This window comes from Tachyglossus aculeatus, chromosome 3 (genome assembly GCF_015852505.1).
Source record: "Tachyglossus aculeatus isolate mTacAcu1 chromosome 3, mTacAcu1.pri, whole genome shotgun sequence".
Lineage (NCBI taxonomy): Eukaryota > Metazoa > Chordata > Mammalia > Monotremata > Tachyglossidae > Tachyglossus > Tachyglossus aculeatus.
Window position 1 is genome coordinate 22121893 of NC_052068.1, and position 16650 is coordinate 22138542.

Genomic DNA, 16650 nt, shown 5'->3' on the forward strand with positions numbered 1-16650 from the left:
GTAAGGACATAATAGAACCAGAGAAAGTTCAGAAAAGAACAGACTAAGTTGATCAGGGCAGTAGAGAACCTTCTGTATGTGGATAGACTGAAAAGATTAGGATTCTACAGTTTTGAAGGATGAAAGCTGAGGGGATCATAGTGAAGCATGTGGAATCGTGAATGATGTTGAGAGAATATGGATTTGTTGTACAAATTCCACAATGTCATGGTAATGGGAGCACCCTCTGAAATACACAGATGTTAGGTACAAAACAAGATGAAACATTTCCTCTCAGAGTAGGTGGGAAGACATGTGGAGATTGTTGATCTGAGAAAGTTATGTGGGCCAAAAATATCAGTATGTTCTAAAACTCAATATGTCCAAGACTGAACTCCTTATCTTCCCTCCCAAACCCTACCCTCTCCCTGACTTTCCCATCAATGTTGACGACACTACCATCCTTCCCATCTAACAGGCCTGCAACCTTGGTGTCATCCTCGACTCCGCTCTCTCATTCACCCCTCACATCCAGTCTGTCACCAAAACCTGCCGGTCTCACCTCCGCAACATCGCCCAGATCCGCCCTTTCCTCTCCATCCAAACCCTACTCTGCTGGTTCAATCTCTCATCCTATCCCGACTGGATTACTGCATCAGCCTCCTCTCTGATCTCCCATCCTCTTGTCTCTCCCCACTTCAATCTATACTTCATGCTGCTGCCTGGATCATCTTTGTGCAGAAATGCTCTGGGCATGTCACTTCCCTCCTCAGAAATCTCCAGTGGCTACCAATCAGCCTACGCATCAGGCAAAAACTCCTCACTCTAAGCTTCAAGGCTGTCCATCACCTCACCCTCTCCTATCTCTCCTCCCTTCTGTCCTTCTCCAGCCCAGCCCACACCCTCCGCTCCTCTGCCGCTGACCTCCTCACCGGGCCTCGTTCTCGCCTGTCCCGCCGTCAATCCCTGGCCCACGTCATCCCCCGGTCCTGGAATGCCCTCCCTTCCCACATCCGCCAAGCTAGCTCTCTTCCCCTTCAAGGCCCTACTGAAAGCTCACCTCCTCCAGGAGGCCTTCCAAGACTGAGCCCCCTCCTTCCTCTCCCCCTCCTCCTCCTCCCCATCCCCCCCCGCCCTACCTCCTTCCCCTCCCCACAGCACCTGTATATATGTTTGTACATATTTATTACTCTATCTTGTACATATTTACTATTCTATTTATTTTATTTTGTTAATATGTGTTGTTTTGCTGTCTGTCTCCCCCTACTAGACTGTGAGCCCACTATTGGGTAGGTACCGTCTCTATATGTTACCAACCTGTACTTCCCAAGTGCTTAGTACAGTGCTCTGCACGCAGTAAGCGCTCAATAAATATGATTGAATGAATGATGAAGATGGGTTTTAAATAAACTTGAGGAAAAGAGGACCATAATGGATTATTTGAGTGAAAATGGGGATATTGGAGGAAGGCTCAAACCATTGGAATAGATATCGGCAGCACATATACTAAAGTTGGAACGATACAGAGAAGATTAGCATGGCCCCTGCTCAAGGATGACACGCAAATTCATGAAGCGTTCCATTTTTTTTATTTTGTTAGTGTGTTTGGTTTTGTTCTCTGTCTCCCCCTTTTAGACTGTGAGCACACCGTTGGGTAGGGACTGTCTCTAATGTTGCCAACTTGTACTTCCCAAGCGCGTAGTACAGTGGTCTGCACACAGTAAGCGCTCAATAAGTACGATTGATTGATTGATTGATTGATATCGAAAACAGGGCCACAGTTATTAAGTGCAATGGATCATTGGTCTGATAAGCACCTCGTATCAGCGCACTGTGCTGTGTGGGCACTCAATAAATACTATTACTATAATTATGGTATTCATTCATTCAATCGAATTTATTGAGCACTTACTGTGTGCAGAGCACTGTACTAAGCGCTTGGGAGGTACAAGTCGGTGACATATAGAGACGGTCCCTACCCAACAACAGACTCACAGTCTAGAAGGGGAGAGACGGACAACAAAACAAAACATGTAGACAGGTGTCAAAATCGTCAGAACAAATAGAATTAAAGCTATATGCACATCATTACCAAAATAAATAGTAAATCTGTACAAGTCATAGAGTAATAAATCTGTACAAATATATATATTCGTTAAGCACTTACTATGTGACGAGCCCTGTTTATTCTAAGCACCAGGGCAGATACAAATTAATCAGATTAGACACAGTTCCTGTCCCATATGGGGCTCATAGTCTAAATAGGGAGAACAGGCATTCAGTCCCCATTTTACAGATGAGTAAACTGAGGCACAGAGAACTTAAGTGACTTGCCTGAGGTCACCCAGCAGGCAACTGGCAGAGCTGGTATTAGAGCCCAGGTCTCTTTCCATGAGACCATGCTGCTCTTATTGCTGTTGCTACTACTACCATTTATCTTACTGCTGGTATTTATCTTTTGAAGATAAGGGAGGAGGGTAACTCAGTGAAATATTTCAATGAGAAGTGCCTGGAAATGTTATTTCTTATATCGATACCTCCCCGTTCTCCCCCACCCCCTGCCAAGTCCATTAGATATTGTGTCTTACCTCAGGTTTTGTCCAAAGAAGGAGTTCAGTAAAATATTGTATTATCATGACCGTTTTAGAAGAAGGGCGGGTAGTTGAAGTTGGAAGATTCAGTATGTAGCTGTGTTTGAAGACAGAGTCAGTCAGTTGATCAGAGGTAGTTAATGAATGCTTTACTGTATTCATTCAATCGTATTTATTGAGCGCTTATTGTGTGCAGAGCACTGTACTAAGTGCTTGGGAAGTACAAGTTGGCAACATATAGAGACGGGCTCACAGTCTAGAAAGGGGAGACAGACAACAAAACAAAGCATGTGGACAGGTGTCAAGTCGTCAGAACATATGGAATTAAAGCTAGATGCACATCATTAACAAAATAGAATAGTAAATATGTACAAGTGAAAAACTGTATGCAGAGCACCATATAGTAAGCACTTTAGAGAGTACAATAAAACCGAGTTGGAGACACGTTCTGTGCCTACAAGGAGCTGACATTCTAGATGGGGAGAGGGGAAGGATCCTGAAGAAAAGAGGGTTTGTCATGAGGGGACAAGGAGGGGGGATGAAGGTGGAAGCAAGGACACTCGGCAGGCAAGGGTGTCAAGAGAGCAGATAGAAAACATTCATCTCCAAACCGAGAAAAGGGTAAAGATCCATATCTTCTCAACTGTATTCCCTTCTTTGGTTTTAAAACTTGCTCGTGGCTTTGAAAGTAGTAACAGTCCTTTGGTAACTATTACTCTTAATTTATTATTTATATTGCTTCGCACATGTTCTACCAAAAGAGCAGATTGTCTATCCTGTAAAGCTGCAGTCACCTAATTTCCCTGTCTGTCTTGCTTGCAGTGGCTGGAGGAGTGAAATGTAGGAATTTTAGTCAGCGGTGTGACTTTGGGCAAGTCATTTAGCATCTCTGTGCCTCAGTTACCTCATCTGTAAAATGGGGATTGACTGTGAGCCCTCCGTGGGACAACCTGATCACCTTGTAACCTCCCCAGCGCATAGGACAGTGCTTTGCACATAGTAGGCGCATAACAAATGGCATTATTATTATTATTGTTGTTTTTGGAACGAGTTATTGAATGCCTGAATTTAGAGGGGAGGTAATCCTGAGGGAAGGGCTCATAAATGGAGCGCCTATGAGCCTGATGTTGGGTAGGGACCTCCTCTTTATGTTGCCGATTTGTACCTCCCAAGCGCTTAGTACAGTGCTTGCACTAAGTGCTCAATAAACACGATTGAAAGAATGAATGAACGAAAGAGGGAGTCAGATCCCTGGTGAAGGGCTCATAGGTCGAGCGCCTGATATTAAGGGGAAGCAATCCCCCTGTGGGGGCTCATGACAGTAATCCCTGCATTCTAGTGTCTAAAAATTTAGAATATTTCAGATCATGACAGCGTGGCTCAGTGGAAAGAGCACGGGCTTTGGAGTCAGAGGTCATGAGTTCAGATCCCAGCTTCGCCAGTTGTCAGCTGTGGGACTTTGGGCTAGTCACTTCACTTCCCGGGGCCTCAGTTCCCTCATCTGGAAAATGAGTTGAAGACTGTGAGCCCCCCATGGGACAACCTGATCACCTTGTAAACTTCCCAGCGCTTAGAACAGTACTTTGCACATAGTAAGTGCTTAATAAATGCCATTATTATTATTACTATTATTTAGTCACCTGTACCGGGAGGGAACGGTGCACCTTTAGGGAAGGGAGTGGCTTCCTAAAGGCATCTAAAACAATTTTCAGTGGTCCGTAAAGCTCTAAGGTAACAATTGTCACTTAGTGGCCTGGGGTGCCAATCCAGCCCATGTAACCGTAAAATAAATCCAAGCTTAGAACAGACTTTCCCTGCAGCCCAAACCACCAGGGATTGTTTCAGGTGTCTGCAGTCCTGATGTGGGATATCCCTGAAAGCCGGGGAATTATTTTCAGCTCCTGAGGATACCCATTATGAGGCCTCCTGACATATTTTGAGAGAAGTTTCAATTCCTTCCCTTCCTGCAGCACTGTTGAGGGACTTTTTTGATAGGGAATGATGGCCAGCATAGGTTTCAATTCTGAAAATAGCTACTGCGTTGACTGAAGCAGATAAGGAGCCCAAATATTTAAAGGACTAGTTATCGTATTGTCTGGCCTGGGGATCAGACAAGTACGGATCAGAAGGTAGGTCTCCAGATGGTAATGAAGGAACCCAGCATTTAATGGTACAGTATTTAAAGGTACTCCCAGAACTAGTTATCATCTTATCCCTAATCTATTTTAATGTCCGTCTTCTCTTGTAGACTATAAGTGCCGTGTGACCAGGGAGCACGTCCACCAACTTTGTTGTATTGTACTTTCCCAGTGCATAGTACAGTGCTGTGCACACAGAAAGTACTCAGTAAATACCATTGATTGCTTCCTCAGTTGGCTGATCTCACTTCTTTAAGGGCCTTCCAGGTACGAACAGGAAGAGAGGTCTCCAAGTTGTTAATCTCTCTTGCCGTTTCAGGATGGGCATTAAAACATCCCGAAAAATGTTTACTCTCTTCATGCCACAAACCCGCCGTTCCTCAGGTCTAATTATCTCAAGAGCTCCCTGCCTGTTTTCCCAGTTTGGGGTGATTCTGTTTTTATCCTGCCTGCAGTGCTGCATTTCCTCAATAGTCTCGTTTCTCTGGCCTGGTATAACTGACTTTTTTTTTTAATAACACCAACCAACCCTAAACACTTCATAATTCAGGCTTATCCCCAACCCCTATTCATGCAGTATCTTTTATCAGCTCCAGCCCATCTCAACACATCTCTAATTCATCTTCATTGTAAAATTGTCTGAATTAACATTTTCTATTGACCGCTTGGGTGGGGATTTATAGACTTTCACCTTCCAGCCGCGGTATATTCTGGTGCCATCACTTGAGGCCCCAGGAAAGGAGTCTGATTGAATTATATACTGTGCACAAAGAGCTGCAGTCTAATCCATTACAGGATGATGATTAGATCTCCAGTTCACCTATGGATCGTGGACATTAGGTAGATTCATCAGATTAACATGAACAAATTGCTTTCTTGTTTTTATTGGGCGACCACTTCGAAGTAAAGTCTCCTTGCAAAGTTTCGCTTGGGACTTAGGTTTAGGGAAGCAGTGGAGCCTAGTAGATAGAGCACAGGCTTGGGAGTCGGAAGGACGGGGCTTCTAATCTCAGCTCCGCCACTTGTCTGCTGGGTGACCTTGGGCAAGTCATTTCGCTTCAGTGCCTCAGTTACTGCCTCTGTAAAATGGAGATCAAGCCCCATCTGGGACATAATAATAATAATAATGATGGCATTTGTTAAGCGCTTACTATGTGCAAAGTACTGTTCTAAGTGCTGGGGGGGGGGATACAAGGTGATCAGGTTGTCCCACGTGGGGCTCACAGTCTTAATCCCCATTTTCCAGATGAGGGAACTGAGGCTCCGAGAAGTGAAGTGACTTCCCCAAGGTCACACAGCTGACATGTGGCGGAGCTGGGATTCGAATCCATGACCTCTGGCTCCAAAGCCCATGCTCTTTTCCACTGAGCCGTGTCCAACCTTGTATTCTATCCGTTGGTCAGTCAGTATTTATTGACCGCTTTCTGTGCGCAGAGCACTATACTAAACACTTTGAAGAGTGCAGTAATAACAGACAGAATCCCTGCCCGTGAGTTTACAGTCTAGAGGGGGAGATGATACCAATATGAATAAATAAATTACAGATATGTACATAAGTTCTGTGGGGCTGGGGCAGGGGGGGTGAGTAAAGTGCCATGGGGCTGAGGGAGGGGTGAATAAAGTGTGCAGAAGGGAGTGGGAGAAGAAGAAATGAGAAGAGGCCTTCCCTTAGTCGGGGAAGGCCTCTTGAGGATATGTGCTTTTAACAAGTTTAAAGGTGGGGAAAGTGATTGTCAGAGAGACAAGCAGCGTGGCTCAGTGGAAAGAGCCCGGGCTTGGGAGGCAGAGGTCATGGGTTCAAATCCCCGCTCTGCCACTTGTCAGCTGTGCGACTTTGGGCGAGTCACCTAACTTCTCTGTGCCTCAGTTCCCTCATCTGCAAAATGGGGATTAAGGTTGTGAGCCTCACATGGGACAACCTGATCACCTTGTATCCTCCCCAGCGCTTAGAACTGTGCTTTGCACATAGCAAGTGCTTAACGAATACCAAAATAATAATAATTATTATATGAAGAGGAAAGGCATTCCAAGCCAGAGACAGGACGTAGATGAGGGATCAGGGGCGAGAGAGAAAAGATCAAAGTAAAGCCAATAGGTTGGAGTTAGAGGGGTGAAGTGGGCTGGCTGGGTTGTAGTCGGAAATCAGGGAGGTAAGAAGCAGTATGGTATGGGAGTCAGAAGGTCATGGGTTCCAATCCTGACTCCGCCACTTGACCTTGGGCAAGTCACTTAACTTCTCTGTGCCTCAGTGACCTCATCTGTCCCCAGTAGATCTCTGAGCCGCTCTGTTTCGAAGTGGTCGGCACTTAGAGAAGCGGCATGACTTAGTGGAAAGAGCACGGGCTTGGGAGCCAAAGGATGTGGGTTCTAATCCCGGCTCTGCCATTTGTCTGCTGGGTGACTTTGGGCACGCCACTTAACTTCTCTGTGCCTCAGTTACCTTATCTGTAAAATGGGGATTAAGACTGTGAGCCCCATGTGGGACAATCTGATTACCTTATATCCCCCCCCCCAGTGCTTAGAACAGTGCTTTGCACATAGTAAGCACTTTAACAAATGCCATAATTATTATTATTATTATTATTATTATTATCTGTAAAATGGGGATAGAGACTGTGAGCCCCGTGCGGGTCAGGGGACTGTGTCGAACTGGATTTCTTTTCATCCACTCCAGCGCTTAGTACAGTGCCTGGCACATAGTAAGCACTTGATGGGAGTCAAAGGATGTGGGTTCTAATCCTGGCTCTGCCACTTGTCTACTAGGTGACTTTGGGCAAGCCACTTAACTTCTGTGCCTCAGTTACCTCATCTATAAAATGGGGATTAAGACTGTGAGCCCCCCATGGGACAGCCAGATCACCTTTTAGCCTCCCCAGCACTTAGAACAGTGCTTTGCACATAGTAAGCGCTTAACAAATGCCATCATTATTATTATTTTAATTATTATTATTAAGGAGCAAGGTGATTGAGTACTTTATAGCCAATGGTAAGGAGTTTCTGTTTGATGGGCAACCGCTGGAGAGTCTTGAGGAGTCGGGAACCATGGACTGAATGTTTTTGTAGAAAAATAATGTGGGCAGCCTAGTGAAGTAAAGATTGAAGTGGGAAGAGACTGGAGGCAGGGAGGTCAGCAAAGAGGCTGATGCAGTCATCAAGATGGGGTAGGTGACGTGATTGGATTAATGTGGTAGCAGTTTGGATGGAGAGGAAGGGGTGGATTTTAGTTACATTGAATGGACAGGATTTGGTGACAGGCTGAATACGTGGGATGGAGGAGTAAGATGAATTAGTATTATTATTATTATTAATCGTATTTATTGAGCGCTTACTATGTGCAGAGCACTGTACTAAGCGCTTGGGAAGTACAAATTGGCAACATATAGAGACAGTCCCTACCCAACAGTGGGCTCACAGTCTAAAGGGGGGAGACAGAGAACAAAACCAAACATACTAACAAAATAAAATAAATAGAATAGCTATGTACAAGTAAAATAAATAAATAAATAGAGTAATAAATATGTACAAACATATATACATATATACAGGTGCTGTGGGGAAGGGAAGGAGGTAAGATGGGGGTAAGGTTGAATTGAGGGTAAGGTTGTGGACTCGTGAGGCAGGGAGGATGGTGGTGCTGCCTACAGTGATGGGAAGGTCGGGGGAGGACAAGGTTTCGGTGGGAAGAGTCAGTGAGTGAAGTGCATTTATTTCACACTTACTGTGTGCAGAGCAGTGTACTAAGCGTTTGGGAGAGTATACTGTAACAATACAACAGACGCATTCCCTGCTTACAACGAGCTTACAGTCTAGGACGTGTCAAGGTGTAATACGTATCAATAAACGTGGTATGGTGTTATGTAAAGAACTCAATGTCATTTTCACACACATTGCAACTTTCAGAATGTGCTGTTAAAACCTTAATGAGGAATCCTGATGTGCAGTGATGTCAGTCGGCAGGCCAGCTATAGTCCCTGGGCTGCTCTGGAGCAGAGCATTTCCCCAAGGCATCCTTTCCCCACCTCAATCCATCAGTGGTATTTACTGAGTACCTAGTGAGTGCTCACGAGAAGCAGCGTGGCTCAGTGGAAAGAGCATGGGCTTTGGAGTCAGAGGTCATGGGTTCAAATCCCGGTTCCGCCAACTGTCAGCTGTGAGACTTCAATATCCACATGGATATCCCTAACGACTCCTCTGCCGCCCACCTTCTATCTCTCCTTGACGCTGCCAACCTCTACCTCCACCCCACCTCACCCACTCACCAACTTGGTCATACCCTCAACCTCATCATCCCTACCGCTGCACTGTGTCCACCCTCACCAACTCTGAAATCCCTCTCTCTGATCATAATCTTCTCACCTGCCTCCTCACTCACACTCCTTTCCCCTGTAAATCCGTATTACTCCCTCACAGAGATCTCCGCTCTCTGGACCCCACCCATCTTTCGGAGCGCCTCACACCCCACCTCGCCGCCCTCTCTTCTTTACCCAGTCTTGATGATCAGATTACTGCTCTCAGCTCTACCCCTTCTACTCAGTTAGACTCACTCACTCCCCTTTCCCTTCACCGCTCTCGCACCACTAACCCGCAGCCCTGGATCACTGCCACTGTCCGCCTCCTTCGCTCTTATGCTCGAGCTGCCGAACGCTGCTGGCGAAAGTCTAAACACCATGACAACCTCGTTCACTTCAAGTTTATCCTTTCCTCCCTTAACTCAGCCCTCTCCTCTGCCAGACAAAACTATTTCTCCTCCCTTATTGACACCCATGCCCATCACCCCCGCCAGCTCTTCCGTACACTCAACTCCCTTCTCAGGCCCCCGGTTCCTCCCCCTCCTCCTTCCCTCACCCCCAACGATCTGGCCTCCTACTTCATTAACAAAATTAAATCCATCAGGTCCGACCTCCCCAAAGTCTCTTCCCCCCTTTCTCCATCCCCCCGGCTCTCAACACTCTCTGCTACTCTCCCATCCTTCCCAGCAGTGTCCTCAGAGGAGCTCTCCTCCCTCCTCTCAAGTGCTACTCCGGCCACCTGTGCTTCTGACCCCATTCCCTCTCATCTCATTAAATCTCTCGCTCCATCCCTTCTCCCCTCCTTAACTTCCATCTTCAACCGCTCACTCTCCACTGGTTCCTTCCCCTCTGCCTTCAAACATGCCCATGTCTCTCCCATCCTAAAAAAACCCTCTCTTGACCCCACCTCACCTTCTAGTTATCGTCCCATATCCCTCCTACCATTCCTTTCCAAACTCCTTGAACGAGTTGTCTGCACTTGCTGCCTAGAATTCCTCAATAACAACTCTCTCCTCGACCCCCTGCAATCTGGCTTCCGTCCCCTACATTCCACGGAAACTGCCCTCTCAAAGGTCACCAATGACCTCCTGCTTGCCAAATCCAATGGCTCCTACTCTGTCCTAATCCTCCTCGACCTCTCAGCTGCCTTCGACACTGTGGACCACCCCCTTCTTCTCAACACGCTATCTGACCTTGGCTTCACAGACTCTGTCCTCTCCTGGTTCTCCTCTTACCTCTCCGGTCGTTCTTTCTCAGTCTCTTTTGCAGGCTCTTCCTCCCCCTCCCATTCTCTCACTGTGGGGGTTCCCCAAGGTTCAGTGCTTGGTCCCCTTCTGTTCTCGATCTACACGCACTCCCTTGGTGACCTCATTCGCTCCCACGGCTTCAACTATCATCTCTACGCTGATGACACCCAGATCTACATCTCTGCCCCTGATCTCTCCCCCTCTCTCCAGGCTCGCATCTCCTCCTGCCTTCAGGACATCTCCATCTGGATGTCTGCCCGCCACCTAAAGCTCAACATGTCGAAGACTGAGCTCCTTGTCTTCCCTCCCAAACCTTGTCCTCTCCCTGACTTTCCCATCTCTGTTGACGGCACTACCATCCTTCCCGTCTCACAAGCCCGCAACCTTGGTGTCATCCTCGACTCCGCTCTCTCATTCACCCCTCACATCCAAGCCGTGACCAAGACCTGCCGGTCTCAGCTCCACAACATTGCCAAGATCCGCCCTTTCCTCTCCATCCCAACCGCTACCCTGATCATTCAAGCTCTCATCCTATCCCGTCTGGACTACTGCATCAGCCTTCTCTCTGATCTCCCATCCTCGTGTCTCTCTCCACTTCAATCCATACTTGATGCTGCTGCCCAGATTATCTTTGTCCAGAAACGCTCTGGGCATATCACTCCCCTCCTCAAAAATCTCCAGTGGCTACCAATCAATCTGCGCATCAGGCAGAAACTCCTCACCCTGGGCTTCCAGGCTGTCCATCCCCTCGCCTTCTCCTACCTCACCTCCCTTCTCTCCTTCTACAGCCCAGCCCGCACCCTCCGCTCCTCCACCACTGATCTCCTCACCGTACCTCGTTCTCGCCTGTCTCTCCATCGACCCCCGGCCCATGTCATCCCCTGGGCCTGGAATGCCCTCCCTCTGCCCATCCGCCAAGCTAGCTCTCTTCCTCCCTTCAAGGCCCTGCTGAGAGCTCACCTCCTCCAGGAGGCCTTCCCAGACTGAGCCCCTTCCTTCCTCTCCCCCTCGTCCCCCTCTCCATCCCCCCATCTTACCTCCCTCCCTTCCCCGCAGCACCTGTATATATGTATATATGTTTGTACATATTTTTTACTCTATTTATTTATTTATTTAATTTATTTGTACATATCTATTCTATTTATTTTATTTTGTTAGTATGTTTGGTTTTGTTCTCTGTCTCCCCCTTTTAGACTGTGAGCCCACTGTTGGGTAGGGACTTTCTCTATATGTTGCCAATTTGTACTTCCCAAGCGCTTAGTACAGTGCTCTGCACATAGTAAGCGCTCAATAAATACGATTGATGGTGATGATGATGACTTTGGGCAAGTCACTTAAGTTCTCTGTGCCTCAGTTACCTCATCTGTAAAATGGGGATTAGAAATTGTGAGCCCCCCCGTGGGACAACCTGAACACCTTGTAACCTCCCTAAGGCTTAGAACAGTGCTTTGCACATGGTAAGCGCTTAACAAATACCATCATTATTATTGTTATTATTACCAAATGCTTGGGAAAGTATTACAAAAGAAGCAAAATGTACATACTGTGCCCTGAGGGCACCCATATCTAGTTAATTACTGGTCACTACCAGCAACTTTTGACTACGGCTGCTTCAGGGACATGAGCAATAATGGCCAGAGTCGGTACATCGGGTTGTTATTATTCACAGCCTTGAGTAGCAAAATGAAAAATTGAGAGCATATTATTCACTTCAGCCATTGATCTGCTAAAATAGGAATTAAGAAATCTGGATTTCTCTTGTTAGTGTTCATTCCCAAGGCAATTAACAAAGCAAACACACGATTCCAGTTAACAGCTCCTGCTCTGCTTTGGGATTTGTGCACTGAATTGGTTCCTTCAAGGGGCTTCTTCCTTACAGGCTCCCTGTAGAGGTTTAGAATTAACTATAGGAGGCATGACACCTTGTCCTTAGGTCCCGAGGGATTGAAAAAAAAACGTTTAAAAAAAAGTATTTGTTAAGCGCTTATGGTGTGCCAGGTGCTGTTCTAAGCTCTGGGGAAGATACAAGCTAATCAGGTTGGACACAGTCCCTGTCTCACATGGGACTCTCAGTCCTGATCCCCATTTTGCAGTTGAGGTAACTGAGGCACAGAGAAGTAAAGTGACTTGCTTAAGGTCACACAGCAGACAAGTGGCAGAGTTGGAGCCAGAACTCAGGTCCTTTTGATTCCCAGGCCCATGGTGTATCCACTAGGCTATGCTGCAAACGATGTTTTTCTCTTTCTGAAACAATGAGGGATAAGGAGAGCAGTCACGACAACCTAAATCTCCGTCCTCGCCAGTAATTTCAGAATGGTCTCCCTACTAGTAAAACGTACTGTTTTTGAGCTGCAATCTTTCCCCCTTCAGGCTCCCACCCCAGTGGAGAATGAGTAGTGAAATGACCAGAAAGAGTAAAAAACAAGGGAAGCCCAAATCATGCACAAACTGGATAATCAGTTCCTGAATAACTGAGTGTGTCACTGTGCTGTACGTTAATGCTGTAGATGACTGTTGAATCAATTCTTTAGGAATCAACTGCATTCATTTTGCACTCCTGACCTCATTCAACTCTGTGCCTTCCCTGAGGATAACTTAATCCTAATTGTATCCATTTCTTCCCAAACTGCCATTTAAAAATAATTTATTAAATATGTTTAATTAAAAGTAGCCGAATTAATGTGGTCCTCCTCCCATCCTGACCTCTCCAAATGCCAACCGAAGTTTCGACTGAGACAGAATTGCACAAATTACTATGTTTATTCCTCAACCAAAGTGGCAGGTTTCAGGTTCTGTGAACTGTCAGTGGTAGAAACTGTGTTTTTATTCCCTTGAAGGAGAGAGACTTCAAGGCTTTCCAAAAGCCAAAAAACATTTCTGTCTGTCTATACCTAGCAGGCTGTAAAATATCATGTCTTTAAAACCGTCACTGTCAGATTTTTTAGAATATCTATTTTAAAACCTTTTTGGAATTTTTCCCTTTTTAAATTTATTAGCACTGATTTTTCCCAGGACTCATGGTTACCAGGGGAACTTGAGTTTATGGGCTGAGAGATGGGTAAAATAGTGCCAATTTATATATATTTTCCAATCAAAACATCATCCAAAGTAGTTTCTTTATACATACAGCCAGATTGAAAATCCAGGATGACAAGGGGCGTCAGGGGCTTACGTGAAATGAATTGGGAAGAGGTATTCGGCCTTGGTTATCGTGAGGCCAGTGACCTGGGAATCAGTAGATGTTGGTTTTGTTTTTACGTCCCTTGAGAGGGTCAGTGCTAGCTACCCATTTCAGTGGTCAACATCATCCCCAGAGTATCTTTTAATCTGGGCAGAAAGGGTAAGGTGACAGGCTACAGGTGTTGTTGCTTACCTACCCAACTGGGATTATGGTCAAGATGCTGTCTGTTGCCTTGATATTAATAGGAGGGACATGGAATTGATGAAACTGCAAATGCTGGCTCCAGTTGCTCCCCCCCACCTCCTTTTTTTATGGTATTAACTGCTTACTATTGTTCTAAGGTACAAGTTAATTAGGTTGGGCACTATCCCTTCCCTACATGGGGTTCACAGTCTAAGTTGGAGAGAGAACAGAAGAAGGAGGCAAATAAAAATTTTGGGTTTTTTTTTATATGGCATTGTTAGGTGCCTTCTATGCTTCAGGCTTCATACTGAGCACCGAGTGACTTACCCAAGGTCACACAACAAGTAGTTGGAAGAGGAAGGATTAGAACCCAGGTCCTCCAGCTCCCAGACCCGTGTTCTTTCCACTAGACCATGCCGCTTCCCTTTTTAAAATGAAAAACATACTGGGCCAAGCACCATTCATGTTCCCAGATTGTGTCTGCTGAAGGGCAGTAGATAAGTTATTACGGGTACAGATTACTCGAGGAGTTTTTGGCGTTTTCAGAAGTGACCTTACTAGACAGATAAAGGCCAACGTAAATTATGTTTGCCTCGCGGAAGCTGTTTTGCAAAGAACTTAGGTTTGACCCTTGGTATGTAAATTAGCCGTCCTCAAACTTTTGGGTCAAAGGATCACTTTGTCCCTACATATTTATTACTCTATTTATTTATTTATTTTACTTGTACATGTCTATTCTATTTATTTTATTTTGTTAGTATGTTTGGTTTTGTTCTCTGTCTCCCCCTTTTAGACTGTGAGCCCACAGTTGGGTAGGGACTGTCTCTATATGTTGCCAACTTGTACTTCCCAAGTGCTTAGTACAGTGCTCTGCACACAGTAAGCGCTCAATAAATACGATTGATTGATTGATTGATTCCCTGCAGACCATCATATCCCAAGACCTTTCTTCTTGGGAAAAATGACGATGGGGAGGTGAAACACTGTAAGAAGGAATGTATCTACCAACTCTGTTATATTGTTCTCTCCCAGGCACTTAGTACAGTGCTCTCCCCAATGTAAGCACTCGCTAAATACCATTGATTGATTGATTGATTGATGAGAAGCTCTGGATGTGGGAAATGGCAGTGTGGCCAAAGACCCCACTTTTAAGAAACACCGGTGTAAACAGAGGACAAGGCTACTGCGCTCTCCACGTGGGATGTGGCCTGTAACCGAGGTGTTCAAAGTGATTCGTGATTCGTGAGCTGCTAATTAATCAGAATGAATCAAGTTCCCCAAATTCAGATTGCTCTTGTTTAAATCAGAAGATCTTTTTAAAGTGCTTTTCACACTTACAAAGTGAAGATTTTAAATTGGCTTAGTGGACAGCATGCCCAAATACGTGACTCAGAGCGTGTCGAGTATTGTGCAGAAAGGAAACCTGCTCCTTATCGATCGAGTGCCTGCTATCCGCCGAGCACTGCGTTAAGCATTTTGGAGAGTACAAAAGAGTAGAGACATGGACCTGTCCTCGAGGAGCTTATGATCTAATGGTGGGAGGTGGGGAAGAGGCTAAACCCTGGATCACCTCCGCAGGATGCTTCCTCCACTCCTGTGCTCCAGCTGTGGAGCCCTGCCGGCAGAAATCTAGATTCCAGCCTGACTTTGTCCATTACAATTTCATCCCCACCTGCTTTCACTCTCCCCTTTCCTCTGCCCAACAACAATAGTTTTCCATCCATATTGATTCCCATACCCACTGCCGGCAACAACAGTTCCAGATGTTTAACTCCCTCCTCAAACCTCCGTTCCCTCCGCTTCCCACATAGCTCTTTCCCCTAGTGATCTGACCGTATGCTTTATGGGTAAAACTGAAACCATCAGGAATGAACTCCCTAAAACTGCCCTTGCTCCTGCCCTGAATTAGTTGTCTACACCCGCTACCTCCACTTTCTCTCCTCCAGTTCTCTCCTTGACACCTTCCAATCTGGTTTGTGCTCTCTTCACTCCGTGGACACTGCCCTGTCGAAGGTCACCAGTGACCTGCTTCTTTCCAGATCGAAAGGCCTCTACTCCAACCTAATCCTCCTCGACCTCTCAGCTGCCTTTGTCATTGTGGACCACCCCCTTCTCCTTGAAATGTTATCCAACCTTGGCTTCACTGACACTGTGGTCTTCCAGTTCCCCTCTTATCTCTGCCTACTTCTCAGTTCCTTTCACAGGCTTCTCCTCTGCCTCCCACCCTCCAACTTTGGGAGCCCTCAAGTCTCAGTTCTGAGTGGCCTTTTCCTGTCCATTTACACCCACTCCCTTTTATTCGCTACCTTCTCTATGTGGATGATTCCCAAATCTCCCTCTCCATCCCTGACTTCTCGCCTTCTCTACAGTCTTGCATTTCCTCTTACCATCAGGTCATCTTTGTCTGGATGTCATTCATTCATTCAGTCGTATTTATTGAGCGCTTACTGTGTGCAGAGCACTGTACTAAGCGCTTGGGAAGTACAGGTTGGCAACATATAGAGACGGTCCGTACCCAACAATGGGATGTCTTCTGACATCTCAAACTAAACATGTCCTAAACAAAACATTGAGAAGCAGTATGGCCAAGTGGATAGAGCTGGCCATGGAAGTCGGAAGTACCTGGGTTCTAATCCTGGGCCTGTCATTTGTCTGCTCTGTGACCTCAGGCAAGTCACTGTGTGCCTCAGTTACCTCATCTGTAAAATGGGGATTAAGACCATGAGGCCCCATATGGGACATGGAGTATGTTCAACCTTAGTAACTTGTACAATTGTCAGCTGTGTGACTTTGGGCAAGTCACTTAACTTCTCTGTGCCTCAGTTACCTCATCTGTAAAATGAGGATTAAGACTGTGAGCCCCCCGTGGGACAACCTGATCACCTTGTAACCTCCCCAGCGCTTAGAACAGTGCTTTGCACATAGTAAGTGCTTAATAAATGCCATTATTATTATTATCTACCCCAGTGCTTAGTACAGTGCTTTAGTAAGTGCTGAACAAATACCTTTAAAAAAATACCACACTTGATGTGTTGTTACGGT

The 16650-nt window shown here is 46.0% G+C and overlaps 1 protein-coding gene and 1 non-coding gene across 2 annotated transcripts in view; both read left to right on the top strand.

Annotated features, from left to right (window-relative positions):
• R3HCC1L (R3H domain and coiled-coil containing 1 like) overlaps window positions 1–16650 on the top strand; it is an 86070-nt gene that overhangs the window by 39574 nt on the left and 29846 nt on the right. The gene's annotated exons all lie outside the window — the stretch shown is intronic.
• LOC119926337 lies at window positions 1465–1568 on the top strand. Its single transcript, XR_005450223.1, has one exon. It is a non-coding gene; the product is annotated as a U6 spliceosomal RNA (small nuclear RNA).